The sequence below is a fragment of the Eptesicus fuscus genome, chromosome 3, assembly GCF_027574615.1.
Source record: "Eptesicus fuscus isolate TK198812 chromosome 3, DD_ASM_mEF_20220401, whole genome shotgun sequence".
Taxonomy (NCBI): domain Eukaryota; kingdom Metazoa; phylum Chordata; class Mammalia; order Chiroptera; family Vespertilionidae; genus Eptesicus; species Eptesicus fuscus.
Genome location: NC_072475.1, coordinates 47,077,715 through 47,083,714, shown reverse-complemented (window position 1 = coordinate 47,083,714; position 6,000 = coordinate 47,077,715).

The following is a 6,000-nucleotide window of genomic DNA, read 5'->3' as shown; positions in this document are numbered from 1 at the left end:
TGTTTAATAAGGAAATAATTTTTGGATAATTTGCTCATCAGCTTTCCCAGGAGAATAAATGGGTAGTATAAGAAAGTAGTTTAAAAATTATTTTGCAATTACTTCATTATAAACTATTGGTGACAAGATCTAGTTTCAAAATCTCTCTCATCAAGGATATACCTCACTTGAATTAGAGGCTGGCACTGTCTATACCAGTTTCAATTTGCTACCTTGTGAGGAAGGTGGAAGGCATTTTAACTCTTTTTTGTTTTTGCAATTCCCCACATATGTTGATATACTTGATATTCATCTAAAAACTAATCAGAAGATATACATAATTAGTAAAATGTAGACACTGCCCATATATCAATATGCCTTTTGTACTAGAGTTAAAATATGAGTTCATTCCTATTGTTGATATTTAAATTGTAAAATCCCTTTTCCTCTCAAAGTCTATGTACTAAGGAGTGAAACACATTGGCAAATTCATCCTAACCTGGCTAGGTTATTCTTCTAATTCTGGTTTATTATCATTACTAAATGATCATCAACTGCCACCCAGAGAGAAAAAGAAATTGGAAGTAACTGGATTCCCCCCCACCCCCACCCCCTCCTTTATACATAAGTCCCCAAGAGGGAAAAAAGAAAGGAGAAAGGTATCTAAGAAAAACTAGTTCTCCTTATTTCACATTTTCTAAACTAGTTCAGAAACAGTTAAATAATTTGGTGGGGAAAGACATTTAGGTTTAATATTCACTCTCTCTTGACGGGGGAGATGGAGTCAGGAACACAACTATTAATTCTATGCCTCAGTGCAAAGCAAAGCAGATACTGTACAAAGTGGCAACACAGTAATGACCCAGGAATAGTTCCTTACCCTTTCCCAACAGATAAAAATATAAAAAGCGAATCAAGCAAGAGAAAAATACCTTAGTTTCCACCCCCATCTCAAATTGCTTTGGAATATTTTAAGAGATAATTGGATCCATACAAAATTTAAATAAATTTTCCTTTTCCTTGTTGGCAGACACACACACACACACACACACACACACACACACACACACACACACACAAAGTGGGTCAGATCTGGGAAGTATTAATTTTCTGGCCTAAAAACCCAAGTGTTTGAAAATAAGATTTCTATTTTGAAGAATCAGCTTTCTTGGAAGATGTTTGTGTGTGTGTGTGTGCATGTGTTCATGCACGAGCAAGGGTATATGTTTTAAAGAGAACACAATTGTATTTTTACTAAATACAGGGGACTATAATGTGTAGAATGGAGGAAGAGCATTTTTTATTATTTTTCTTTACATTATAGAAAGATAAATCATAGGCTGTGGCTCCTTTTATATTTTTAAAGGGCTTCTTTTTCATATTCACTGCCTCACTGTCCTGTTATGTCCTCTAATAAGATGTCACAGGTTCCACCCAAGAGAGTCTCTTCTCAGGTGTACTCACCTAGATAATTCTGCAAAGTTCTCAAAATGCTTTTTCTATTAATCAACCCCTGGGTGGGGGTGCTCTGTCTACTCTATAAGAACTGTTTTCCAACCCATCAGGCACCTTCCCAAACTCTAAATGTTGCCATCTCAGCCCAGGTTACTACTCTGCTGGCCAGGCTGGCCCCGCCTGTAGTTCCCAGGTGTGAAGAGTGGAAAGAGGTGAGAGGCCATTTGTTATTTAACTTGGCCTCGTTAATCCCTAGGAATAAGCAGACAGATGATGATGCCTACTTGAAGGATGGCAGACTCGAGGGAGGGAAAATGTCTGGAAAGCTTATTAGACAAGATCATTTTAAAAGTTTATAGTAGATTTAACTCAGATGAAAAAGAATATCTTTCAATCAGTGTCACAGATTTTAACCAAAAGCCAAACAACTCTAAGAGAGAAATGGGATGAAATAAAAACCCAAGAGCAAACATCAAAAGGCACAGCTTCCTAAGGGAGGCAGATCAAGAGGAAGGATGGCCAGTTGTTGAACTGCCATGTAGGGCAGCTTCTAGAATAACACAGAGGCTTCTCAGTGAGCATCCTGGAAACACAGTACCAAATCCCTACGACAGCATGCACAAGTCACAAAATTACAAAAGTCCTTGAAGTCCGGTCTATCCACGGCAAAGGCCACATCTTAGGATCACAATCAATCCATCCTATTTGTTCACAGATGTTTGAAGGTCATTGGTTGCTTGTCTGGTTTGGAAATGCCTGATTCCTTAATAAACGTGAACTGAGAGAGAATGATATGCGTTGTTTACCTACAGCAGTTTTTCCCTCTGTGGGTCATACATCGTAGCCCACAGGAGAGACACTTGTCTTAAGGATCAAGTCACCTGTGCACTCCCCTGAATTCTAAACTATAGGAACTCAGCTGATGTTCTGAACCTCATAGTCCCCGAGAGCTTTTCAGTTAATGTAAAGAGCTTTTCAGTTAATGTAATGCACAAATGGGGAAATTTGTGCAGTGTGCCTCCATGCCACAGTTGTTTGTTCTTCACAGAGGCCTTTGTTCACTGTCTCCATCACATTGCTGATCAGACAGAATACCTAGTCATTTCCCACAAGATGACACAATATGCACGCTAGCTCTAAGTGGTCTCCTACAATGCACACATGGATTTGCCACCTGGGAGCTAAATGGTGTATGTGAATTTTCCTTGGATGCCCTAGGACAGGGAGTACTTTAGTCTGTGAGAAGCATACCTTGTGCCCTGGCACTTTGTGCCATGAGAGTGGCCACTAAAGAGAACACCGGACTTGTAAGCCCAGAGTTTGTCCCAAAATTTGCCACTTACCAGCTGCATCGCTCTTGGCAAGTCACTAAACAATTCTGAGCCTCAGCTTTCTCTTCTAGGATAGGGCTATTAATAACCTTCCTCCCAGGGCTGTTTTATGTGCGAAAGAAGTTTATAAGCTCTCTTAGGAATTATTATTTTAAAACTCAGAAATCCACCCCCAGATCCTGCCCAGGAGACTGATGACAGGTTCTGCCGACAGGGCTCTCTAATTCAAAACTGGGCTGGAAGGAGCTGCAAGCCTTGTCCTCCCATAGGCCAAAAAATGCTATTGAAACTAAATAGCAATCCAGGGCAATAATAAAAGAATTTATACCTCTCTACATAAAACCATAACAGAATAATCATTCTTTTGCACAGGACTGGCTAAAAGAAATGAGGTTTTATAGAACCACTGTCTTTTACTTTTGTCTTTTCCTGTGTTAAAAGTGAAGATCACACTGACATTTCGCAACAGTTTAAGGCCAGATACCTAGAGTGTACTCTTCATGGGACAGTTTCTGGGCAAAGCCATACAGCTATATAACAATTGACAGGAAAGTCTGTCTTTTGAATAACGAAGTAAAGAACACAACAAAACACTCATGACCTTTAAGCCTGACCCTCATAGGATCCTTCGCTATTTTTAAGAATATTTAAATATTTTTATAAGCTTCAGCAAAGATTCAAAGCTGTTTTTTAAAAAAAGTAATATATTGCCAAAAACAAAAGATATATTTTAAATGGAGGAAGGAAGGAAGCTACTTTTTTTTTTTTTTTTTTTTTTTTTTACTAAAGATGACTTTTGTGTGGCACCAAGAAAAAGATAAGCAACAAAAGCTGGTTCTGTTAGAGTCAGGGGGGAACTTGGAACAAAGTGAAAAAGTGGAAATGGAAGATCCTAAGAAGTGATGAGTTCATGGACACAGATGATGTTTAAGCAGAGCCTGTATTATCACTTAGCAATGAATCTGTAAAGGATTTTTAACTCTAGATGGAATAGGTGGTTGTGGAGTCCTTTTCAATTGTGGACCTAAAAGCAATAGGAAAATAGGGCTGCCTTGCTCATTCTCTTGTGGGGGTTCAAAAGACAGGCATGTTTGCTGCAAGAGTGAAGTATGTAGTTATGAGCCAGTTAGAATACACATTTTTCATGTTATAAATAAAGCTTCCTGTTCAAACTGTATAGCTGTAGTACATTTTGGCGACACATCCTATCTTTCAATTATGAAGAAGTAAAACAGTAAATAAAAATTGAATTTGGCTTCCTCTATAACCTTTCCTTCCCATTGACCTTGAATATCTGGAAGACTTTTCTCCTGTTAAGGAAGTTCCAGAATCCATGATACTTAAAGCAGAGGGTCTTCTCTGAATGTAGCCTCTGCTTCTCTGTTGTTTCTGGTGCCTTAACTATTCTTCCCTCAACTCTAAATCAGTTAATGCATCAAATTCAAGATTTCTTACCAGATTTTACTCCTCCATGAGCCTTACTGGGGAGAATTACTCTTCCTAACTCTATCTGACACTCTATTCCTTCCTATGGAGTACCAATGGAACCCGCTGGATCTTATTGCAGTTGGCCTGAATCAAAGTTACTTAGGGACTAATTCTCTTACAGAGATTATTAGATTAAAGAAATGAGTGAGGACAAATGTAAAGAGAGAATATGAACTAAGGATAGTTCCTAATCGCTCATGTAGGAAAGCTGCTCACTTGGTCTAAAGTGTAACATCTCTGGGTATAAACACTGGAACACAGAAGAATGGAAGTGAATCTCAAAACAAATCAGCATATGTTGAACCTATAAAGTATCCAGGAGTCTTGCATATTCAGTATGGAAACCCTTATTTTTGAGAAGACAGGAAAAAAGGAAAGGGTTAATGAATATTTACCAAGTAGCTTGGTTCTTGTTTTCAGAATGGCTTTGATTTTGGCAACATCAAAACCAGTACAATATATCAAGTTTTGTATACATGGGAGCTCTATCTGATCTAGCATTCTCTCTCCTGGATTTGAGACATTGGAGGAAATTTCTAAACTGAGAATCAGTTTTATTTCAGTGATTCAAATTCCATTTACTTTCAACCCTAAAGAAAGTATTTTCACCTAGCTTGAAGCAAACTGATTGCTATGTTTCACCGGGTATATTAAAAGAAAATAGGATATATATTTTGGTCCAACTGTTGAAAGGAAAAGCAGAAAGGTAATTGGCCTTGACATCATGTCAATAAATGAGGGAAAATTATAAGTGATTGATATCTGACCTACAAGCAAAGATTTAGACATTAGACTTGTTTTGCATAGCCCCAGAGCCAGATTTTTGTTGAACATAAGAGAGAACTTTTGTAGAAAAGAGTGGCCCTAAAGGTAGAATGGACTGCTGTGGGTAGTACTATGGTCTAAGAAGATGTTGGATATGACATATCAGCGGGGAGGGGTGGGGGGTGAAGAGGAAATTTAAATTTAAAGGGTCATGATTCCAAGGGTCATGTTGTTCTTAAGGGTCTAGAACCAACACTGGCATTTGGGGTCACCTATAGCCCTCTGTACTGGTGTAGGATACAAGATGGCATAGTGACACCAGTCTCATTCTTGGTAGATCATTCTATTCCTGTGGTTGAGAACTGAATTAGAAGATATGTTTTGTGCCAAGTTGATTGAAAGCATTTGTGGATGCTGAATAAGGCTTCCATTTGAGGATATTAGATAATGCCTATCAGATAAAATGAAGTTGTCTCTTGCCCCCAAATGGATGGGAACCTTGGAAAAGTTAACAAAGACATACAGTAGGGAAATCTAATGCAAGTATTTTACAGTTTTACAGAGGAATTAGTTTCCTCCTCTCTAGTGCACCTTTTCACTTGTAGAATATGAATTTTTATGTATAACAAAGAATGGAAATAGATATATTTATTATTGTGGTTAGAGAATGCTGCACATTAAACAATAAGAAACAGAGAGCAAAGATTCTAGTAATTTCTTGTAACTTCCAGGGGTGTGTGTGTCACCGAGTTTAGTAAAAATGCATTTTCTACACAACTTTCCCCAAAATAAGCTACTTGCATGTTGGATAATTACAATCAAGTCACACATTTTTTGGCACAAGGGCCAGGAAAGTATAATAGAGAAAGGAATAAGTGTCCTCCCTTTCTCTGTTGAAAGGAAAATGCTATTTTATATTTAGTTTTCTGTGTTTGTAAATAAAAAGAAAACAAGAACGAATCAATTATAGCATAGTTGTTAG